General features: G+C 51.9%; 1 long non-coding RNA gene across 1 annotated transcript in view; it reads left to right on the top strand.

Moving 5' to 3' along the window:
- Nucleotides 1-19,603, top strand: part of LOC147737603 (uncharacterized) — a 146,754-nt gene extending 127,151 nt beyond the window's left edge. The window contains exon 4 of the long non-coding RNA XR_015299887.1: nucleotides 19,468-19,603. This is a non-coding gene — a long non-coding RNA (uncharacterized LOC147737603). The remainder of the gene's footprint in view (nucleotides 1-19,467) is intronic.
- Nucleotides 19,604-23,379: the final 3,776 nt, after the last annotated feature.

The following is a 23,379-nucleotide window of genomic DNA, read 5'->3' as shown; positions in this document are numbered from 1 at the left end:
GGTGGGGTCGCACACCACTCACTCACCAGCGGGATCGCCCCTCAGGACTATGGTCAGTGTAGTTTAGTATTCCGCGATGTATCTTTCTTCGCCATCCCTGGACACGTGTTTCGGGGTATTTACCCCTCATCAGCAGGGAATAGGCCATCTTCTTATCTTCTGGGGTTGCCGGTGGCTGCCAAATATTGCCAGGTCTAGTACCACACAGGCGCGCAGGTGCGGGGTCCCAGGCTCGTCAGCCCGACAGCTCGAGGGAGCTTTAAACATTTCAAAAGGGGGTGGGGTCCCACACCACTCACTCACCAGCGGGATCGCCCCTCAGGACTATGGTCAGTGTAGTTTAGTATTCCGCGATGTATCTTTCTTCGCCATCCCTGGACACGTGTTTCGGGGTATTTACCCCTCATCAGCAGGGAATAGGCCATCTTCTTATCTTCTGGGGTTGCCGGTGGCTGCCAAATATTGCCAGGTCTAGTACCACACAGGCGCGCAGGTGCGGGGTCCCAGGCTCGTCAGCCCGACAGCTCGAGGGAGCTTTAAACATTTCAAAAGGGGGTGGGGTCGCACACCACTCACTCACCAGCGGGATCGCCCCTCAGGACTATGGTCAGTGTAGTTTAGTATTCCGCGATGTATCTTTCTTCGCCATCCCTGGACACGTGTTTCGGGGTATTTACCCCTCATCAGCAGGGAATAGGCCATCTTCTTATCTTCTGGGGTTGCCGGTGGCTGCCAAATATTGCCAGGTCTAGTACCACACAGGCGCGCAGGTGCGGGGTCCCAGGCTCGTCAGCCCGACAGCTCGAGGGAGCTTTAAACATTTCAAAAGGGGGTGGGGTCGCACATCACTCACTCACCAGCGGGATCGCCCCTCAGGACTATGGTCAGTGTAGTTTAGTATTCCGCGATGTATCTTTCTTCGCCATCCCTGGACACGTGCTTCGGGGTATTTACCCCTCATCAGCAGGGAATAGGCCATCTTCTTATCTTCTGGGGTTGCCGGTGGCTGCCAAATATTGCCAGGTCTAGTACCACACAGGCGCGCAGGTGCGGGGTCCCAGGCTCGTCAGCCCGACAGCTCGAGGGAGCTTTAAACATTTCAAAAGGGGGTGGGGTCGCACACCACTCACTCACCAGCGGGATCGCCCCTCAGGACTATGGTCAGTGTAGTTTAGTATTCCGCGATGCATCTTTCTTCGCCATCCCTGGACACGTGTTTCGGGGTATTTACCCCTCATCAGCAGGGAATAGGCCATCTTCTTATCTTCTGGGGTTGCCGGTGGCTGCCAAATATTGCCAGGTCTAGTACCACACAGGCGTGCAGGTGCGGGGTCCCAGGCTCGTCAGCCCGACAGCTCGAGGGAGCTTTAAACATTTCAAAAGGGGGTGGGGTCGCACACCACTCACTCACCAGCGGGATCGCCCCTCAGGACTATGGTCAGTGTAGTTTAGTATTCCGCGATGTATCTTTCTTCGCCATCCCTGGACACGTGTTTCGGGGTATTTACCCCTCATCAGCAGGGAATAGGCCATCTTCTTATCTTCTGGGGTTGCCGGTGGCTGCCAAATATTGCCAGGTCTAGTACCACACAGGCGCGCAGGTGCGGGGTCCCAGGCTCGTCAGCCCGACAGCTCGAGGGAGCTTTAAACATTTCAAAAGGGGGTGGGGTCGCACACCACTCACTCACCAGCGGGATCGCCCCTCAGGACTATGGTCAGTGTAGTTTAGTATTCCGCGATGTATCTTTCTTCGCCATCCCTGGACACGTGTTTCGGGGTATTTACCCCTCATCAGCAGGGAATAGGCCATCTTCTTATCTTCTGGGGTTGCCGGTGGCTGCCAAATATTGCCAGGTCTAGTACCACACAGGCGCGCAGGTGCGGGTCCCAGGCTCGTCAGCCCGACAGCTCGAGGGAGCTTTAAACATTTCAAAAGGGGGTGGGGTCGCACACCACTCACTCACCAGCGGGATCGCCCCTCAGGACTATGGTCAGTGTAGTTTAGTATTCCGCGATGTATCTTTCTTCGCCATCCCTGGACACGTGTTTTGGGGTATTTACCCCTCATCAGCAGGGAATAGGCCATCTTCTTATCTTCTGGGGTTGCCGGTGGCTGACAAATATTGCCAGGTCTAGTACCACACAGGCGCGCAGGTGCGGGGTCCCTGCTGATGAGGGGTAAATACCCCGAAACACGTGTCCAGGGATGGCGAAGATGGATACATCGCGGAATACTAAACTACACTGACCATAGTCCTTAGGGGCGATCCCGCTGGTGAGTGAGTGGTGTGCGACCCCACCCCCTTTTTGAAATGTTTAAGCAGGCTGACGAGCCTGGGACCCCGCACCCGCGCGCCCGTGTGGTACTAGACCTGGCAATATTTGGCAGCCACCGGCAACCCCAGAAGATAAGAAGATGGCCTATTCCCTGCTGATGAGGGGTAAATACCCCGAAACACGTGTCCAGGGATGGCGAAGATGGATACATCGCGGAATACTAAACTACACTGACCATAGTCCTTAGGGGCGATCCCGCTGGTGAGTGAGTGGTGTGCAACCCCACCCCCTTTTTGAAATGTTTAAGCGGGCTGACGAGCCTGGGACCCCGCACCCGCGCGCCCGTGTGGTACTAGACCTGGCAATATTTGGCAGCCACCGGCAACCCCAGAAGATAAGAAGATGGCCTATTCCCTGCTGATGAGGGGTAAATACCCCGAAACACGTGTCCAGGGATGGCGAAGATGGATACATCGCGGAATACTAAACTACACTGACCATAGTCCTTAGGGGCGATCCCGCTGGTGAGTGAGTGGTGTGCGACCCCACCCCCTTTTTGAAATGTTTAAGCGGGCTGACGAGCCTGGGACCCCGCACCCGCGCGCCCGTGTGGTACTAGACCTGGCAATATTTGGCAGCCACCGGCAACCCCAGAAGATAAGAAGATGGCCTATTCCCTGCTGATGAGGGGTAAATACCCCGAAACACGTGTCCAGGGATGGCGAAGATGAATACATCGCGGAATACTAAACTACACTGACCATAGTCCTTAGGGGCGATCCCGCTGGTGAGTGAGTGGTGTGCGACCCCACCCCCTTTTTGAAATGTTTAAGCGGGCTGACTAGCCTGGGACCCCGCACCCGCGCGCCCGTGTGGTACTAGACCTGACAATATTTGGCAGCCACCGGCAACCCCAGAAGATAAGAAGATGGCCTATTCCCTGCTGATGAGGGGTAAATACCCCGAAACACGTGTCCAGGGATGGCGAAGATGGATACATCGCGGAATACTAAACTACACTGACCGTAGTCCTTAGGGGCGATCCCGCTGGTGAGTGAGTGATGTGCGACCCCACCCCCTTTTTGAAATGTTTAAGCGGGCTGACGAGCCTGGGACCCCGCACCCGCGCGCCCGTGTGGTACTAGACCTGGCAATATTTGGCAGCCACCGGCAACCCCAGAAGATAAGAAGATGGCCTATTCCCTGCTGATGAGGGGTAAATACCCCAAAACACGTGTCCAGGGATGGCGAAGATGGATACATCGCGGAATACTAAACTACACTGACCATAGTCCTTAGGGGCGATCCCGCTGGTGAGTGAGTGGTGTGCGACCCCACCCCCTTTTTGAAATGTTTAAGCGGGCTGACGAGCCTGGGACCCCGCACCCGCGCGCCCGTGTGGTACTAGACCTGGCAATATTTGGCAGCCACCGGCAACCCCAGAAGATAAGAAGATGGCCTATTCCCTGCTGATGAGGGGTAAATACCCCGAAACACGTGTCCAGGGATGGCGAACATGGATACATCGCGGAATACTAAACTACACTGACCATAGTCCTTAGGGGCGATCCCGCTGGTGAGTGAGTGGTGTGCGACCCCACCCCCTTTTTGAAATGTTTAAGCGGGCTGACGAGCCTGGGACCCCGCACCCGCGCGCCCGTGTGGTACTAGACCTGGCAATATTTGGCAGCCACCGGCAACCCCAGAAGATAAGAAGATGGCCTATTCCCTGCTGATGAGGGGTAAATACCCCGAAACACGTGTCCAGGGATGGCGAAGATGGATACATCGCGGAATACTAAACTACACTGACCATAGTCCTTAGGGGCGATCCCGCTGGTGAGTGAGTGGTGTGCGACCCCACCCCCTTTTTGAAATGTTTAAGCGGGCTGACGAGCCTGGGACCCCGCACCCGCGCGCCCGTGTGGTACTAGACCTGGCAATATTTGGCAGCCACCGGCAACCCCAGAAGATAAGAAGATGGCCTATTCCCTGCTGATGAGGGGTAAATACCCCGAAACACGTGTCCAGGGATGGCGAAGATGGATACATCGCGGAATACTAAACTACACTGACCATAGTCCTTAGGGGCGATCCCGCTGGTGAGTGAGTGGTGTGCGACCCCACCCCCTTTTTGAAATGTTTAAGCGGGCTGACGAGCCTGAGACCCCGCACCCGCGCGCCCGTGTGGTACTAGACCTGGCAATATTTGGCAGCCACCGGCAACCCCAGAAGATAAGAAGATGGCCTATTCCCTGCTGATGAGGGGTAAATACCCCGAAACACGTGTCCAGGGATGGCGAAGATGGATACATCGCGGAATACTAAACTACACTGACCATAGTCCTTAGGGGCGATCCCGCTGGTGAGTGAGTGGTGTGCGACCCCACCCCCTTTTTGAAATGTTTAAGCGGGCTGACGAGCCTGGGACCCCGCACCCGCGCGCCCGTGTGGTACTAGACCTGGCAATATTTGGCAGCCACCGGCAACCCCAGAAGATAAGAAGATGGCCTATTCCCTGCTGATGAGGGGTAAATACCCCGAAACACGTGTCCAGGGATGGCGAAGATGGATACATCGCGGAATACTAAACTACACTGACCATAGTCCTTAGGGGCGATCCCGCTGGTGAGTGAGTGGTGTGCGACCCCACCCCCTTTTTGAAATGTTTAAGCGGGCTGACGAGCCTGGGACCCCGCACCCGCGCGCCCGTGTGGTACTAGACCTGGCAATATTTGGCAGCCACCGGCAACCCCAGAAGATAAGAAGATGGCCTATTCCCTGCTGATGAGGGGTAAATACCCCGAAACACGTGTCCAGGGATGGCGAAGATGGATACATTGCGGAATACTAAACTACACTGACCATAGTCCTTAGGGGCGATCCCGCTGGTGAGTGAGTGGTGTGCGACCCCACCCCCTTTTTGAAATGTTTAAGCGGGCTGACGAGCCTGGGACCCCGCACCCGCGCGCCCGTGTGGTACTAGACCTGGCAATATTTGGCAGCCACCGGCAACCCCAGAAGATAAGAAGATGGCCTATTCCCTGCTGATGAGGGGTAAATACCCCGAAACACGTGTCCAAGGATGGCGAAGATGGATCCATCGCGGAATACTAAACTACACTGACCATAGTCCTTAGGGGCGATCCCGCTGGTGAGTGAGTGGTGTGCGACCCCACCCCCTTTTTGAAACGTTTAAGCGGGCTGACGAGCCTGGGACCCCGCACCCGCGCGCCCGTGTGGTACTAGACCTGGCAATATTTGGCAGCCACCGGCAACCCCAGAAGATAAGAAGATGGCCTATTCCCTGCTGATGAGGGGTAAATACCCCGAAACACGTGTCCAGGGATGGCGAAGATGGATACATCGCGGAATACTAAACTACACTGACCATAGTCCTTAGGGGCGATCCCGCTGGTGAGTGAGTGGTGTGCGACCCCACCCCCTTTTTGAAATGTTTAAGCGGGCTGACGAGCCTGGGACCCCGCACCCGCGCGCCCGTGTGGTACTAGACCTGGCAATATTTGGCAGCCACCGGCAACCCCAGAAGATAAGAAGATGGCCTATTCCCTGCTGATGAGGGGTAAATACCCCGAAACACGTGTCCAAGGATGGCGAAGATGGATACATCGCGGAATACTAAACTACACTGACCATAGTCCTTAGGGGCGATCCCGCTGGTGAGTGAGTGGTGTGCGACCCCACCCCCTTTTTGAAACGTTTAAGCGGGCTGACGAGCCTGGGACCCCGCACCCGCGCGCCCGTGTGGTACTAGACCTGGCAATATTTGGCAGCCACCGGCAACCCCAGAAGATAAGAAGATGGCCTATTCCCTGCTGATGAGGGGTAAATACCCCGAAACACGTGTCCAGGGATGGCGAAGATGGATACATCGCGGAATACTAAACTACACTGACCATAGTCCTTAGGGGCGATCCCGCTGGTGAGTGAGTGGTGTGCGACCCCACCCCCTTTTTGAAATGTTTAAGCGGGCTGACGAGCCTGGGACCCCGCACCCGCGCGCCCGTGTGGTACTAGACCTGGCAATATTTGGCAGCCACCGGCAACCCCAGAAGATATGAAGATGGCCTATTCCCTGCTGATGAGGGGTAAATACCCCGAAACACTTGTCCAGGGATGGCGAAGATGGATACATCGCGGAATACTAAACTACACTGACCATAGTCCTTAGGGGCGATCCCGCTGGTGAGTGAGTGGTGTGCGACCCCACCCCCTTTCTGTGAAAAGAAGCAGCCCCTCAGACCTTGCTGGTCTGATTAGAAGCCAACTTCGTTTCCTGCGTGGCTTGTATTTGCCTAGGCCTATTTGCTCTGATCTTGAAGCCGACACCGCCGACAGCTAGAGCCTTCGTGGGACAGTCCGTGCCTGACTTTTGGTCGTCGTCGACGCCTTCTGGTCCATGTGGCTGAAGAGACAAGCTTCTCAACATCACCTGTTTGCATCCCGACATTGCCTGGTTCCTTCCTGGTTCCTTCCTCTTTCCTTCCTGGTCACTGGCTAGTGACCCAGACTCTGTCCCCTCTGCTTTCAGGTCTTCAACATCTTCGATCCACCCTTGGATCCACCGGAACTCTTCTCGCCTGGTCGCCTGCAGCCTCTTTTCTCCAAGGCTTCATAGAACTCCACGAAGAAACTTGACACACTTTGGCACCTATGCACCCGCTTCCTGTGGATGAGGTAACGCTGGCACTCTGGTGCTCCTGTGTAGTGTAACACTCCTAGTGTCTAAGTTTCAAGTAGTTAGGTTCTAGACCATCCGGAAGACTCCCAATCTTTAACTTTGTGACTTTTACGCACCCATTGTATCCAATGAGTGCACGCATGTAATTTTCATCACTGCACACGCATCCCGTGGGCCTCCTGTTCACTAACCATTGTTAGCTCAGTGTAGCCCCAGCGATTCCCAAGGCCCTAGGCCTTACCACTGTTCGATTTGTGGTTCTAACACCACTTGTTTAGTATATGGTTTAGTGGGCCACCCAGGCCCATCCATATTTGTGCAACATTTATATATTCAATCAAGTAACTTGTTTCATGTATGTGCTTCTGTGCTCATAAAGAGTATAGGGGATTGTTTTAGAAATAAAGACATATATTTTCGATATATATCCTGTGTGGTGTCCTTTCAATTGATATTAAAAGGGGTTGCATATGGTAAAACAGCTGGCTCCACATGCCCTCTCGAGTTTAGCCTAAGACTGCTCTGTCCATGCTACCTCTAGGATAGCTGGCCTATAAGGTTGAATTACAACCAACCCCATAAGGGTTGCTTGGCATGATACAAGGTGATCAATAGAACTAGTGAGCATCATATATCAGGCCGACTTCTCACATTCTGTTTTAAAAATACAATCAAATCCATGATTGCCCAACATACTGTTCTAGTCAGGCCGGCCTTACTATAGCTTAATAGCCCGCTGCCGAGGGCCTGCGGCTCGGGCCTAAAACTCAGGTTCAGGGCCTTTAACAACCGGCATACCCTGAGGCAGAAAGGCTAAAGGCTATTAGAACATTCCAACCACTGAGGGTAGAATGTTCTAAATTAAAAAGTGAGAAACATGAAGACAAACATTGGAATGTTGGAGCTCCGGACTTATACCAGCCATTACAAGCCCGGAGCTACTCGGTTGTCTTCAATGGAGCTCCCAACATTCCCATGTTCTAGTAACGGGTACAAGTACCCACAGTGAGTTTATTTGAAGTGGGGGTGGAGGTTTTGAAGAACATTTGGAGTCCCGTCCCTTTTGACACACACTCCCAGCTAGGATATAAACAACAAAACATGTTAGTGACGGCCCATTGGAGAGCAGCTTACTGCTGCTCAGTATTTTCAGCTAAAAATAAAGCACTGTTATCAGTATAATGTTTTTTGGGCGAGAGCCTGGCGCCCCATCTGGGATCACCAGAGAACCCCCAAAGGGGGCACACCCCAGTTTGAACACCTCCACCCTAGACATACATTTTAACCATTCATGGTCCTAAATATAAAAATCACAGAAGAGCTGACAGAATTTGAGTGAATGAATCAAACCATATTTATTTCGGAATTAATGAATATTCCATGAAATTGATACAACAATAGCACAGAAGAAAACATCAAGGACTAAAATGTATTTTAACATCAATTAATCAATTTATAAACAGTGGTAGGGAACAAGGCACTGGTGCGTCAAAGGGATTACACACATCCAGGTCTAAAAATGATTATACGTTTGATTAAACATTTAAAGATACACAAACAGACTAACTAAAATATTTCAATCCACCGATCGCTAAATGAAACCTGCAGAGATATGTTACCAGCCGCATCCTTCAATCTATGGGTGATGGGCATTCTTTAGCTAATTCAGTCACTTTTTGACCTAAATCTCTGTAGTTTCACTTGGTTTCATTCCTTTGGCTAATGACTACAGAACCTCCAGATCATCTGAGGGAAGTTACACCCTCACGTTAGCTTTCTTAAAAAACTTGTGTTTTCATTTTAAGGGCCCTAATACAGTGAAAATGTACCAAAACACATAACTGTTGGCAAATTGCTGCTCTGTTATAAATTTATCTGTCACCTCGATGTCAGCTACTAGGTGTTTCAGAAATTGACGAATTCCTTATTTTGTACACTGCAATGAAAGATAGGGACAGATGTTTTGTTTATCAACCAAACTATCTCTTAAATTAGTAGAAACATCCCCAGTGCCCCCTGTCTAGCTTGAGAAGCCAGTTTTCTATGAACGCCCACCATGTCATACAGGATAGGCAGCCAAGTTGATAAGAAGTTGTATTTTTTTACTTGAATGTCATTGGTTCCCAAAGCCTTCCACAGTAAACATGCCGTGGCGGACGGAACTCTGGCTCCATGGATGGGCAATGCTCTTTCTAGCATTTAACACCAACTAAATGTTTCAATTCCAAGTTCTGAAAGTGACCTCGTCCTATGCTTCCAGACATTGACCTAGTGTGCTAGGCTGTATATCAAACCAGCGTAATAGGCATATCGGCTAGCATCTGTTTTAAAGAGAACCAGGAGTAGAAAACGGTTTACCTATAAAAAAAAAAAAATAGAACTACAATATGGTAATAATCTTGGCGCCCCCTTGATTAGGTTAAGGAGGGATGTGGCGCGCTGGAAGGCGCTTCCGCTCTCACTTCTGGGCAGAGCAATGCTTTTTAGGATGTTGGCCCGTCCCGGTTTTTATACGCGCTCCAGAACTCGATGGATTTGGTACCTGCATCCTACTTTAGGGAGATAGAGGTCCTCCAGGCCACGTATAGCGTTCTCCCAACTCACTCTCTCCTGGTATGACAGGGGGATAGGCCTGCCGGACCTGCAGAAATACTACTGGGCCTCCCAGTTGGCCGGGGTGAATCATGCAATATACGGGCCCCCCCGGGGGCCCAGGGTATGATATGGACCGCTGGCAAGTCCTGGGATGCGATTTCACTAGAGCGCTCTATGCTGGACCTCGTCGGTTTCCCCTCGCGGGAGCAACAGCACACCACGCCGTTCAGGTGTGGCACGAGACAAATAGGCACCTCAGGTGGGAGGGGAGACTCACACTGTCCACCCCGTTGTGGAGTTTGGAGAAGTTGGGGTGCCTATGGAAATCTAGGGGGTTCGACAAGTGGGACCTCATCGGGATTACGTAGATGAAAGATATCTGGGAGAAAGGCACAGTCCTCACATTCAATTCACTTCAGGAATGTTAGAAGGTGACCTCAGGGGAGCCAGGAAGTGGACCCGGTCACCCTAGGATCTACCCTCGAAGTATCGTAGCTGAGCACTGGCGAGAGACTCCTCAGGAGGAAGAGCCTCAAATCTAGGATCGTACACGCTGCACAAGCACCACACGACAAAGAGACACCACACCGTTGATTCTTAAGAATAGAGCTTTATCTAAATATCGAAGGATCTTTATGATCAGGCAGGTAGCAATATATACAAGGGAGCACGAGGGCTCAAGAGTCTCAGTAGGGTAAAGGGTAGCGGGACAGTCTTTGTGGATCAGGGTCACCTGTAGTTGCGTATCCGGCGCACAGCTCACAATCCTCGAGCCGGGGGATACGATGCGATCGTTAGGGTCCAGCCGGACCGGGAGTGTTGTAGGAGCCGCGAGTCACTCAGCAGGGCTCAAGCAAAAGGTCAGAGTTCTTACGAGTTCAGGGGAGCCGCGAGTCACTCAGCAGGGCTCAGGTGTTCCACAGTTGCAGGGGAGCCGCGAGTCACTCAGCAGGGCTCAGATGTTCCAAGGTTACAGGGGAGCCGCGAGTCACTCAGCAGGGCTCAGAGGGTTCGTCAGAAGTCCTTCTCTACCAGGGGAGCCGCAACCATGTCAGCAGGGCTCTCGTCATTCCAGAATCGAATCTGCCAGATAGGCCCAGAGCACCCCTGGTTATAGTCCACCTCCGCTTTGATGTCCGGAGTCTGTCCAGAAGGGGTCTTGACACCTGGGGGTTGCTGGTTGGGGTTTCCTGCCATGTCGTCCTTTGATCCTTTCAGGACTGGTTCGGGAGGAGTCCCAGACACACAGCAGGCGTGGAGACGGCCCTCAGGGAGGCCGGAGGGGGGATCAAAACCAATCTCCCAGGGGGAGGTCGAAGGTGTGAGAGATACTGCTCCTCCCTCTCTCATGATGAAGCGCGTTGTTTTCCAGACTGGGTGGCGCCGCTAGGCCTGGGCCTCGCTGGAGCTGGGCGGCCATCTTAGGTGCTCGAAGGTGGGCACACGGGCCTCGTGGTGCTGGGGAAAATGGAGGGCATGGACGGGAATGTCCGGGGTCGTGCGTGTGTCCCCTAGAGGGAAGGGTCGGCTAAGCCGTGAAAATGGAGGGCACGGACGGGGATGTCCGGGTTCATGCATGTGTGTGCCCTAAAAGGGAAGGGTTGGCTAGGCCGGGTACGTGGGGTGTGAGGGATGTGCACGGGTCAGGGTGTGTGCTGGGCTTCGGAGGGCCACGCTAGGTGGCGGGTCTAACACACGTCCCCCCAGCTAAAAGCCGGAGAGAACTACCCATCCTCTTGGGGGTTCTCTTCGCTGAGGCGGAAGAACCTAGAGAGGCCGTCAGCTTTGGCGTGGTCTGCACCTGGGCGATGTTCTACTGTGAAATCTATCCCCTGGAGGGAGATTGACCACCGCAGTAGTTTGGGGTTTTCTCCACGCATCTGTAGGAGCCAGCGCAGGGGGCGCTGGTCTGTTTGGACCCTGAAATGGGTACCGAACAGGTAAGGTCGTAATTTCTTGAGGGCCCAGACTACGGCGAACGCCTCACGCTCGATGGTGCTCCACCTCTGTTCTCTGGGCGTCAGCCATCGGCTGAGGAAAGCCACACGCTGGTCTAGGCCTTGGGCATTGACTTGAGAGAGTACCGCTCCGATCCCGTGCTCGGAGGCATCGGTCTGTACCACGAACTCCTGGGAGTAGTTGGGGGCTTGGAGCTCCGGGGCGGTGCACATGGCTCTTTTCAGGGCGTCGAACGCCTCCTGGCAGGGGGGGGTCCATTGCACACGCTTGGGGTGCTTCTTGGAGGTGAGTTCGGTGAGGGGGCCTACAATGCTGCCGTACTCTCGGATAAATCTCCGGTAGTAGCCGGTGAGGCCAAGGAAGGCCCGTACCTCGGTCTGAGTGGTGGGTGGTTCCCAGGCTGAGATGGCGTTGATCTTAGACTGCAGAGGGGCGACCTGCCCACTTCCGACCTGGTGCCCCAGGTAAACCACCGAACCTTGGCCACTTTGGCATTTACTCGCTTTCACTGTGAGGCCTGCCTGGCGCAGGGCCGTCAACACCTTCCGGAGGTGCTCACTCCATTCGGTACTGAAAACCGCAATATCATCCAGCTATGCAGCGCTGAACTCTTCCAGCCCGGCCAGGACTCTGTTTACCAGTCGCTGAAAAGTGTCCGGGGCATTTTTCATCCCGAAGGGCATTACGCGAAAGCGATAGTGCCCATCCGGGGTTGAGAAGGCAGACAGCTCCTTGGCTCCCTCTGTGAGCGCAATTTGCCAGTACCCGCAGGTCAAATCGAAGGTGCTGAGAAAACGAGCAGCCCCGAGACGGTCGATGAGCTCGTCTGCTCGGGGAATGGGGTGAGCGTCTGCTCGGGTGACTTCATTGAGGCCCCGGTAGTCCACGCAGAATCGTAGTTCCGGGGCTACACCGGGGGCGGCTGCTTTCGGGACCAGCACCACTGGGCTGGCACAGGGGCTGTCCGAGGGTTTGATCACCCCCAAGGTCAACATCTTCGAGACCTCGGCCTGGATGCAGGACCGGACTCGATCAGGGACTCGGTAGGCTCTGTGCTTCACCGGCGGGCTGTCTCCGGTGTCCACTTCATGGACACACCAGTCAGTGACGTTGGGGACAAGGGAGAACAAATCAGAGAACTGCCCCAGGAGCTGGCGGCAGTCTTCGTGCTGCTGGGGCGTGAGGGCCGGAGAGAGGTGCACTCCTTCCACTGAGCCATCCTTCTCCTTGGTATACAGGAGGTCGGGGAGAGGATCGGACTCCTCCTCTGCCCCGTCATCTGTGGCCAACAGAAAACTCAACTCCGTCCGCACGAAGTGAGGCTTGAGGCGGTTCACGTGCAGGACCCGAAGGGGGACCCGGGGTGACTGGACGTCCACCAAGTATGTGACCTAACTCTTTCTCTCAATGACTTTGAAGGCGCCTGTCCACTTGTCCTGGAGGGCACACGGTTTTACTGGGGCCATGACCCATACCTGCTGGCCCGGCTGGAACTCGACCAGAGTGGCATTCTGGTCGTACCAGCGCTTCATTTCTTCCTGGCTCGCCTCCAGGTTGGCTTCGGCTAGCTCTCGGTACTTCCTCGTTTGGTTCCGGAGGGCCAAGATGTACCGGAACACATCTGGTGGGGGGTCAGAAGGTAGGGGTTCGTCGGTGGGGACAGATTCTCCTCGTGGGGAGACATCTGGGACCTCGACGGGGTCGATCCGGTTCTCTTCAGGTGGGGTGTCCTCGGCTTCCCCGGGATGGGGCAGTCGGGCTGTCATGGATCGGGTGGTGGCACACACCCACTCGGGGAGGCCCATCATTCCTAAGTGTGTCCGGCGTTCAACTTGTTGCCATGGGGAACTCTCCAAATCATTCCCCAGGAGGCAGTCAACCGGCTGGGCGGTTCGTACTGCGACCTTCAACTTGCCTTCTACACCTTCCCATTCGAAGGGTACCAGGGCCACTCGACATAGGCTCTCAACGTTGTCTGCGGAAAGGACTGGGCAAAAGACATGGGGGAGGATCTGATCCTCCCGGACTAAGTGGCTGAGGACACCAGTAATACTCGCCCCGGTGTCGCGAATGGCTTCGGCCTGCTGGCCATTGATCGTGACAATCTGCCTATACTTCTTCATGTTGGGGGGTAGGGGATTCCCGGGGACCATCTCTCTATCTCCCAGGGCTACTAAGGCCATGGCTACGGGCTCCTGCTCCCATTCTCCTTCTTCCTCGATTTCCTCCCCTAGGGCGACATTGGCCATCTGTCGGGCTGGGGGCGCTGCAGCGGGGACGCGCGGGGCCATGGGGCACTCGGGGTCATTGGCATAATGGCCAGGCTTCTGGCAACGGAAACAGGTAATGGTCACCCGGTGCGCTCGTCTAACCGGGGGACCGGATACAGCTGGCGGGGGAGCTGGGAAGTTCGGGGGTTGGACCTTGGGCGTACTGGACTGGGATTCTCTCTGTCCCCCCTGGTTCCCCCCCTCGCTGGCGCTGGGGACCCTGAGTAGAGCGTGAGTGTTCTCCTACGGGGCCCCGGGAGACCCGGGTGTTCACCCAGCGATCTGCCTCGACAGCCAGCTTCCTCGGATCCGTGAGCTTGCTGTCGAGCAGGTGCTGGCGTTGCTCTACAAAGCAGTTCGAAGCCAGGTGTTCCCACAACATGAGGTCAGCTAGTTCGTCTAGGGTAGTGACCTTGCTGCCCTTGATCCACCCATCAAACGCACAACTAAAAAAGTTCACATATTCCACCCACGTTTTACCAGGAATCTTCACACAGTCCCAGAACCGTTGGCGGTACATCTCTGGGGTGAGGCCGTACCTTGTGAGGAGGGCCTCCTTCATGTGGTTGTATGAGGTCTGCATGGAGGATGGTAGGTCGAGCAGGGTATCTCTCCCCTCGCTCAAGAATCGGCCCCACACCCAGCCCCCCAATCCTTCTGCGGGACTCGGTGGGAGGTCATGGCGACCTCGTAGGCCTTGAACCATTGTTGAATGTCATCATTCTTGTAATATTCTTTGACCACATCCTTGGGGATGTGGACCTTTCGTTCTGTCAGGGGCGCGGCCTCTCCGGGCCCCGGGGGTCGGGTCTCTTCGCTCCGGTCCTTGAGTTCCAGTTCTTTCAGGCTTCGCTCGTGCTCCAGCTGGAGTCGTCGGTCTTCCTGCTCCCGTTGGAGCTTCTTCTCCTCGAGTTCTCCTTGAACCCGTAACTGCTCTACGGCTAGCTTCTTTACAGCTAGTCTTAGTTCGCCTTCGATTTTCAACCTCGCCAGTTCCAGTTCGTGATGGCGACTTCTTTCTCGATCTGCAAGTTCTTCCGGGGATAGGCTCCCGTCTGGTACGGAGCTCCGTACCGGGGTGCCGCTGCTCTCTCTTTGGGAGAGTCCGGCTTCGTTGTGCGGCTCCGTCGCTCCTCCTGTGCGGGGTGCTCCGGAGTCCACCCAAGCCTTTAGTGCCTTTTGCATGTCCTCTTTTGTGTTGAGACCGGTGGTAGCGATTCTTAATTCTTTGCAGAATTCTTTTAGTTGTTTGTGCGTGTACTCTTCCAATTGTTCTACCTGGAATGCAGTACCCGCATTGTTTTCCGTGAGACTCATGGTGGTTTCTTCCATCGTCTCTGTAGGTAGTGTGTCAGCCGTTCCGGTACGATCTCTAGATTATGGGTTGTAATCCCGACGCTTGCCACCAATGTTAGAAGGCGACCTCAGGGGAGCCAGGAAGTGGATCCGGTCACCCTAGGATCTACCCTCGAAGTATCGTAGCCGAGCACTGGCGAGAGACTCCTCAGGAGGAAGAGCCTCAAATCTAGGATCGTACACGCTGCACAAGCACCACACGACAAAGAGACACCACACCGTAGATTCTTAAGAATAGAGCTTTATCTAAATATCGAAGGATCTTTATGATCAGGCAGGTTGCAATATATACAAGGGAGCACAAGGGCTCAAGAGTCTCGGTAGGGTAAAGGGTAGCAGGACAGTCTTTGTGGATCAGGGTCACCTGTAGTTGCGTATCCGGCGCACAGCTCACAATCCTCGAGCCGGGGGATACGATACGATCGTTAGGGTCCAGCCGGACCGGGAGTGTCGTAGGAGCCGCGAGTCACTCAGCAGGGCTCAAGCAAAAGGTCGGAGTTCTTACGAGTTCAGGGGAGACGCGAGTCACTCAGCAGGGCTCAGGTGTTCCAAAGTTGCAGGGGAGCCGCGAGTCACTCAGCAGGGCTCAGATGTTCTAGGGTTGCAGGGGAGCCGCGAGTCACTCAGCAGGGCTCAGAGGGTTCGGCAGAAGTCCTTCTCTACCAGGGGAGCAGCGACCACGTCAGCAGGGCTCTCGTCGTTCCAGAATCGAATCTGCCAGATAGGCCCAGAGCACCCCTCGTTATTGTCCACCTCCGCTTTGATGTCCGGAGTCTGTCCAGCAGGGGTCTTGACACCTGGGGGTTGCTGGTTGGGGTTTCCTGCCATGTCGTCCTTTGATCCTTTCAGGACCGGTTCGGGAGGAGTCCCAGACACACAGCAGGCGTGGAGCAGGCCCTCAGGGAGGCCGGAGGGGCGATCGAAACCCATCTCCCAGGGGGAGGTCGAAGGTGTGAGAGATACTGCTCCTCCCTCCCTCACTCGATGAATCGCGTTGTTTTCCAGACTGGGTGTCGCCGCTAGGCCTGGGCCGCGCTGGGGCTGGGTGGCCATCTTAGGTGCTCGAAGGTGGGCACACGGGCCTCGTGGTGCTGGGGAAAAGGGAGGGCACGGATGGGAATGTCCGGGGTCGTGCGTGTGTGCCCTAGACGGAAGGGTCGGCTAAGCCGTGAAAATGGAGGGCACGGACGGGGATGTCCGGGTTCATGCATGTGTGTGCCCTAAAAGGGAAGGGTTGGCTAGGCCGGGTACGTGGGATGTTAGGGATGTGCATGGGTCAGGGTGTGTGCTGGGCTTCGGAGGGCCACGCTAGGCGGCCGGGTCTAACAAAGAACAATACCATCTTCACGATCGTGAACATTACCACTACCTCCAGATTGGACATGCCCTACTTGCGAATATCTCCAAGGATACGTCGCTCCCCGACGCCTCCCCTCTCGAGGACCGAGTGCTGGACAGCTACTTCCCTGAGAAAACAATTTCATTAATATATAAGAAACTTATTAGCCATATGGAAGACCCGCTGGTCCTCTTGAGAACGCGCTGGGGTGAGGATGGAATAGAGTTGGATGATGAGGATTGGCGGTAGGTGGTTTCCTCTCCACAGATAGTGGGGATACAGCTGAGGCTTTGATTAGTACAATAAAGATTCTCTATAGGTCATATGTCACAGGCCTCCTCTGGTCCGTATGGGTCACTCGGAGGGCGGGGAGTGTAGGAGGGGGTGCGGGGAACTTGGAACGTTCATGCATATACTGTGGCATTGTTCTGGGGTGCAAGCATATTGGGAGAAGGAGAAGATTCACAATAGGCTACAAGACGTCCTGGGGGTGGAGATACAGCCAGAAGCGTGCAGGTGTATTCTTAACGTTTGGGAACCCACGGATCTGACTGCATATAGGAAGCAATGGGTCACGCTGGCCTGCATGGTAGCTGAGCGGAATATTGCCCAGTTGTGGGGAGTCAGCCAGTCGCCTCGGGCCGAGAGGTGGGAGGAGGACCTGGATTGGTGCATGTTCAGTGAGAGGTCGGTGTATGTGGCTAGGGTGTGTCCGGAGAAGTGGGGGAAGGTATGGAAGGCTTGGAATCACTACAGCTGAGACGTTTGTGTGTCCCCCGATGTGTTTCGAGGAAGTGGAAGCGCAGGTGTCCCCTTGATCCTTTACCTTTATTCTGCGTCTATTATTTTGAATGTATAGAAATGTACTCATGTAACTAGCAAGATCTGCTATTGTCACCTGATGTTCTTTGCTGTTTTGTTAATAAAAAAAGAATACAAAAAAATATATATATATAATCATTTTACTTTCCCAATTATTGGTGGCAAATGTTTTGATCCTCTAAAATTACCAAATGACTCAGCCCCACTCTAGTAATTGTATTCAACTGTATTAATTTATAGATATGGTCCACTAACTTCAGAAGTATTAGTGTGAAAATGCACACGAAATGAGGACATTTTAACACAATTCCATATACATATTTGAGCCGAATAAACAGTGAGATGACAGTAATCCATGTTCTAATCATCTATACTCAGTGACAACAAGAACATCAAAATGATTCCGTGAACTTTCTCCTTGGAATCTCAGCAGATCTCATCAATAACAAAGACATACTTCAGTATGGACTACCTACTTACCCATATCTTGGCCAGGTTCAGGAGGGCATTTAGTTCCATTCCAGTCAATAAACATTTAAAGTTAAGCTCCCATATGACTATGGAATTATTATCCCCCAGAGCAACCCACAGAATTTTCTATACAACAGAAGCTCAAACAGGTCCTACTCAGGAACACCAGTGCAGGGCGCCATGGACAGATTTTGCTAGACTTTCAGCACTGTATGTTCTCACAAGTGCTTTGAAAAACAGCCTTAAGTACTATAAAAAAAATGTAAAATGCCCTGTTAGTCCGGGACATGGGTAGACCAACATTCTAGATATGAAACTAAATCCTTAAATAACCTTAGCTTTATTACTGTTCACCCTTCCAAGGTGCTCAGAGCTTTCCGAGAAACTCTTTGTACTCGGCTCCTTCATTCCACACCCATCACAGTATCGTTGGGCTAGCTGTATCACGATCGACAAACACCCAGTATATAAAGCTGCACTAAAAAAGAAACTTTAAAAAAAGTATTTTTTGAATATTTATATCCCTCTTGTAGCAAAATACATTCAAGTACTGAACATTTTGTGTCATGTATATGGATTATTAACAAGGGGAATGCCAGGCGGCAGGCATATTGTTATCGTTCCTAAAAAATAATGCATTGGTTGGGTAATAATTTAATTAAAAGTAGTGTAGTACAGATCTCTGTATTGCCAGTAGCACTTCTCTTTCCAGCAACACAGGAGAGCTAGTACCATCCCAACTAAAGAAACCTTGTCAGTCCAGGGACACACTGTCAAGTTGGACCACCTTCATCTGCATCTGTGGCAGACTCACCCTAATTATGCTGGGTATGCACAGAGTTTGGTTTTAGGCTCACTGTGCCACAGTATTCAGGCTAGCCTGGCTGATGAGGAGTGATACCTCAAAACTGATCCTACGATGCTTGTTTCTAGTCCAGGGAGGGCCTGCCTTGGCAGCTAGGGCTGGATTGTTTCCATGAGGAGCAGCGTCAATACTGAGTTGCATATGGCTGGCTCTAAATTGGGGTGGCATGGTGAGCTAGAGAAGGATGGATTGAACCCAGATCTCGACTGGGGGTGAATGTTTGATTTGTTCCTCATTCCGTCCATCATTTGTGTGTCTTTTGCTCCTGGTATGGCCAGACATGAGTCCCGGGCTCACTGTGCCACTGAATTGAACCTGACCTGGCTGATAAGTGGGATACGCCAAAACCGTTCTCAGGATGCTCGTTTCTGGTTCTAAGAGGACCTGGTTCGGCAGTTCAGGCTGGACTGTTCCCAATGGGGAGCATGGTCAAGACGGATTTGCTTATGGCTGGTTCTAAACTGGGATGGCATGATGAGCAAAAGAACGATGGATTTAAATCAGATCTCCTGACTGTGGATGAATGTTTGATTTGTTCTGCATTCCCTCCATCATTTGTGGGTTGTCTGTAGACTCCCTGCAGGCAGCACAAAGTATCTTGATAGTGTAGGGGAGCAGTCTCATTCTTTACAATCAGCAGTCAAATACTATAAATCCAAATTATTTTTTATTTTATTACATATCCCAAAACATACAATTTTATTAACATGTAAAATCTAGTAATTATTATGTACATTCTATAGTGTCATGATTATTTCCAACTATTTAATAGTATGGTGCAATCAATCTCTTTTTTTTATTTCCTTTGTAGAACAATCATTTCAAAATGCAGCTCCATCAGCCATTTACAACTGTCACCCACGAATATACAATGGTGATTTTGTTCACTTTGTGCTCGGCCTTGCTATCATACATTGGGAGGCTCTGTGACTTTTGTTAATGATCCGTCACTTTTCTGCAGAGAAGCCCTGAGCTCAGCCCGGCAATCACACAGCATGTGGGTTGGAGACTTTGTTAATAATTCTTCTATGGTGATTAGAATTCTGCCTGGCTATCACACAGCTGCAGCTCCGCGACCTTCATTATTGATCCTGCACTCTTCTGAAGTGTGCTCGGCCTGGCTATCACACAGCTGCAGCTCTGCGACCTTCATTATTGATCCTGCACTCTTCTGAAGTGTGCTCGGCCTGGCTATCACACAGCTGCAGCTCTGCGACCTTCATTATTGATCCTGCACTCTTCTGAAGTGTGCTCGGCCTGGCTATCACACAGCTGCAGCTCTGCGACCTTCATTATTGATCCTGCACTCTTCTGAAGTGTGCTCGGCCTGGCTATCACACAGCTGCAGCTCCGCGACCTTCATTATTGATCCTGCACTCTTCTGAAGTGTGCTCGGCCTGGCTATCACACAGCTGCAGCTCTGCGACCTTCATTATTGATCCTGCACTCTTCTGAAGTGTGCTCGGCCTGGCTATCACACAGCTGCAGCTCTGCGACCTTCATTATTGATCCTGCACTCTCCTGATGTGTGCTCGGCCTGGCTATCCCACAGCTGCTGCTTCCTTATTGCTCCTGCACTCTTCTGAACTAAAGCTGCGTGCACGGCCTGCCTCACACAGGGCTGCAGCTCTGAGACCTTCATTATTTTCTTTTCTTTATAAATCTTTTTTATTGAGAGAAACAACAAAAAACAATATAAAAAGAATACAAAAACATAAAAAGAGAGCAGTTGTCAAGATGGTCAAATCACATGAAATAAACACAAGGTACCGATAATCAATATAATAGAAAGAAGCGTCACTGACAATATTTCAGTCACATACTGGTATTAAACCTTTAAGTGTCTCGTTATCAACATTAAATGGGGAACCATCGTCAAAGGGAGTGCACAGAAGATCTCTGCTTTCATTCCAGGGGCCCATATTTTTGCCCATTTACCTGGGCATCCCCTGCTCTCATATACCACTCTTTCAGCCTGCATGCACCAGTCCATGTCGGCCGCCCAGTCCCTGTGTTGGGGCATCATTCCTCCCTTCCATGTTCTGGCTATGTTGCGTTTTGCTATTATACAGCCCAGCGAAGCCCATGTTTGTTCAGTTTGAGAGAGGTCAGTGGCGTCCCAAATGTGCAGGAGACAAAGTTGAGGAGAGGATTCTATAGGTTTATGGCATATTTGGGACATGGTGGACAAAATCGCACTCCAGTACTGTTGAAGAGAAGGTGCCCGTGGAACCGCCGCATCGGGGACAGAGTGGGGAATAAGAGAGACCCATTTTAACAAGTGCTGCGCTGGTATAAAAGGCCCTGTGAAGTATTTTTAAGCTGTATGAGCTTGAAGCGGGAATGGACAGCCACAATCCTGGGGAGAAGCTAGGGCCTCCCTCCAATCTTCATCACATAAGTCTTGCACGTCATCGCACCATTTTGTGTGTAGTTTGTCGAGAGTCTCGGGTGAAATATTAAGTATTTTATGGTATTTCAGGGAGATGGCCTTATCCGGAAGATAATCATCTAAAAGCCTATCTTCCAGAGGCGAGGAGAAAAGATAGATCGGAGCCCTTGGGAATAGCCTTACAGAATACACTGCATGCCTGAAGATAACTAAACGTTTCCCCCTCATGCAGTTGGTATATTAATTGTAATTCGCCGAATGGAACCACAGCACCTTTCGCTCACAGGTCCCTAACCGTGGAGAGACCAATCAAATCCCTCTTTTCAAACCTTGAATAACCCGAGAGCATACCCAATTGGCACGATTCCAGCAATTGATTAACCTGCGTAATTTTCCCCTTACAACCCAGCGTGGCGGTTGCCGCATGCCAGATCGAAACTGTGATAGAGGTCGGAGTATAGTTGGGTAGATGCCTGAGCCCTCCATACAATGCTCGTAGGTAATTGCCCGCAGTCATATTAAGCCTGTCCATCCTGTATGCTGGATCCATAAGAGGACGGTGGGCCCAGTGATTGAGGACCACTAATTGTGAGGCCCAGTAATATGCTTTAATCGCCGGGAGAGCAATACCCCCGTCATACCAACTTTGTGTAAGTTTGGTCAGGGCAATTCGGGGCGCGCTGCCATTCCATAGTAGCGAGTGGACCTCAGAATCAACTGTCTGGAAGTAGTGGGCAGAGACAGGATATGGCGTGTTCTGCAGGGCATAAAGGAAACAGGGGAGTGCCTTCATTTTAAAAAGGGCAGCTCTATCCAATGGAGTAAGGGGAAGTGTCTTCCAGTGCTGCATGTCAGCCTGGAGGCGATGCGGGGAGGCAGGAGATTCTTCTGATAGAAAACTTCCTTGTTCCCCATGACATAAATGCCCAGATAGCTGAAACCGCCCATGGCTATATCAGCGCTGCTGCCCGGGGGAAGAAGTGGGGGCTCTCCACTGAGGACATAAATCAATCACTTGTCCAAGTTAATGATATAACCTGAGTACTGTTGAAAGAGGGCAAGAATATGCAACAACCTGTGAATTGAGGATCGAGGGTAGGCCAGGTACAGGGGATATCATCATCGGAGTAAAAGGAGATCCTATCCGACCAGTCTAGAGACCAGTTGTTGCCTGGGTCTTTCCTAGCCAGGCGTAGGGCCAAGTTCCTTCCTAGATGGAAATTCGGACTATGATCATCATTTGTTCTACAAGTGTGAAAAAAAAATTGAGGAAATATAAGAACAAAGTGGACCTTTGAATTAGGAAAAGACAAATTGTGAACAACAAAGTATAATGAGTTATCAAAAATATATGTTTATACCAACAGTGTATAAACAAGAATTTGCAATGCAATAGGTCTCGCATTTACATGAGTTTGAGGTATTGGCATTGTAAATGACAATGCCTTAATTCTTTATGTTTTGGTTTTTAGAACCTAAGTCTAAGGCATTGTCATTTACAATGCCAATAGGTTAAACTCTTGCTAATGCGAGATCTATTGTGCTGAACTACAGTACAAGGGTTGGGGAGAAATAAATCGATGCTGCTTTAGATGCACTCTAGGTGTTGGAAACGGATGATACTACAAACTCTTTTTCCGGGCAGAGTCGACGTCTGGTAAAGCAATGGAGAGAGGGAGTAATAAAAGCATCACCTCTATGGAAAAGAGTAAAGTGGAGCGCGATAAGAAAAGCATACGAAAGACAGAAGCACACAAGGGAGCAACAGAGGTCGTGGGTGCAGGTATTTAGCAGGGTGAGAGGCACACAAGCTAAAAGAAAGAACAAGGATAGAATGGGGCAGTAGCCCTGCAAGGAGGGAATAGGGTAGAATGACTAGGAGGAAGTAATGGGGTAGTAGCGCCAGGAGGAGGGAATAGGGCAGAATGACTGGGAGGAAGGAATGGGACAGTAGCACCGGGAAGAGGAAATAGGGCAGAATGTGGGAGAAACGAACGACTGGGAGCTTTGGGAGGAAGGAATGGGACAGTAGTACCGGGAGGAGGGAATAGGACAGAATGACTAAGGGGAAGGGATGGGACAGTGGAACCTGGGGAGGGAATAGGGCGAATGTGGGAGAAAGGAACGGGGCAGTAGCTTTGGAAGGAGGAATGGGGCAGCAGTACTAACTTGAGACATAGAGCAAATGTTTCCTCCAATACATTGTCTTATAGGAAGACATGGGATTTGATTACACTGATATACATGTATGGTTGGCCGTGGGGATAGTTAAGCGCAGTGTCTGATGAATTACAGAGGAATTATTGACATTGAGAGGCTGATAAACTGAGC

This window comes from Lissotriton vulgaris, chromosome 1_1, assembly GCF_964263255.1.
Source record: "Lissotriton vulgaris chromosome 1_1, aLisVul1.2, whole genome shotgun sequence".
NCBI classification, from domain to species: domain Eukaryota; kingdom Metazoa; phylum Chordata; class Amphibia; order Caudata; family Salamandridae; genus Lissotriton; species Lissotriton vulgaris.
The sequence above is the reverse complement of the archived record's forward strand: the minus strand, read 5'-3'. Positions and strand labels throughout refer to the sequence as shown.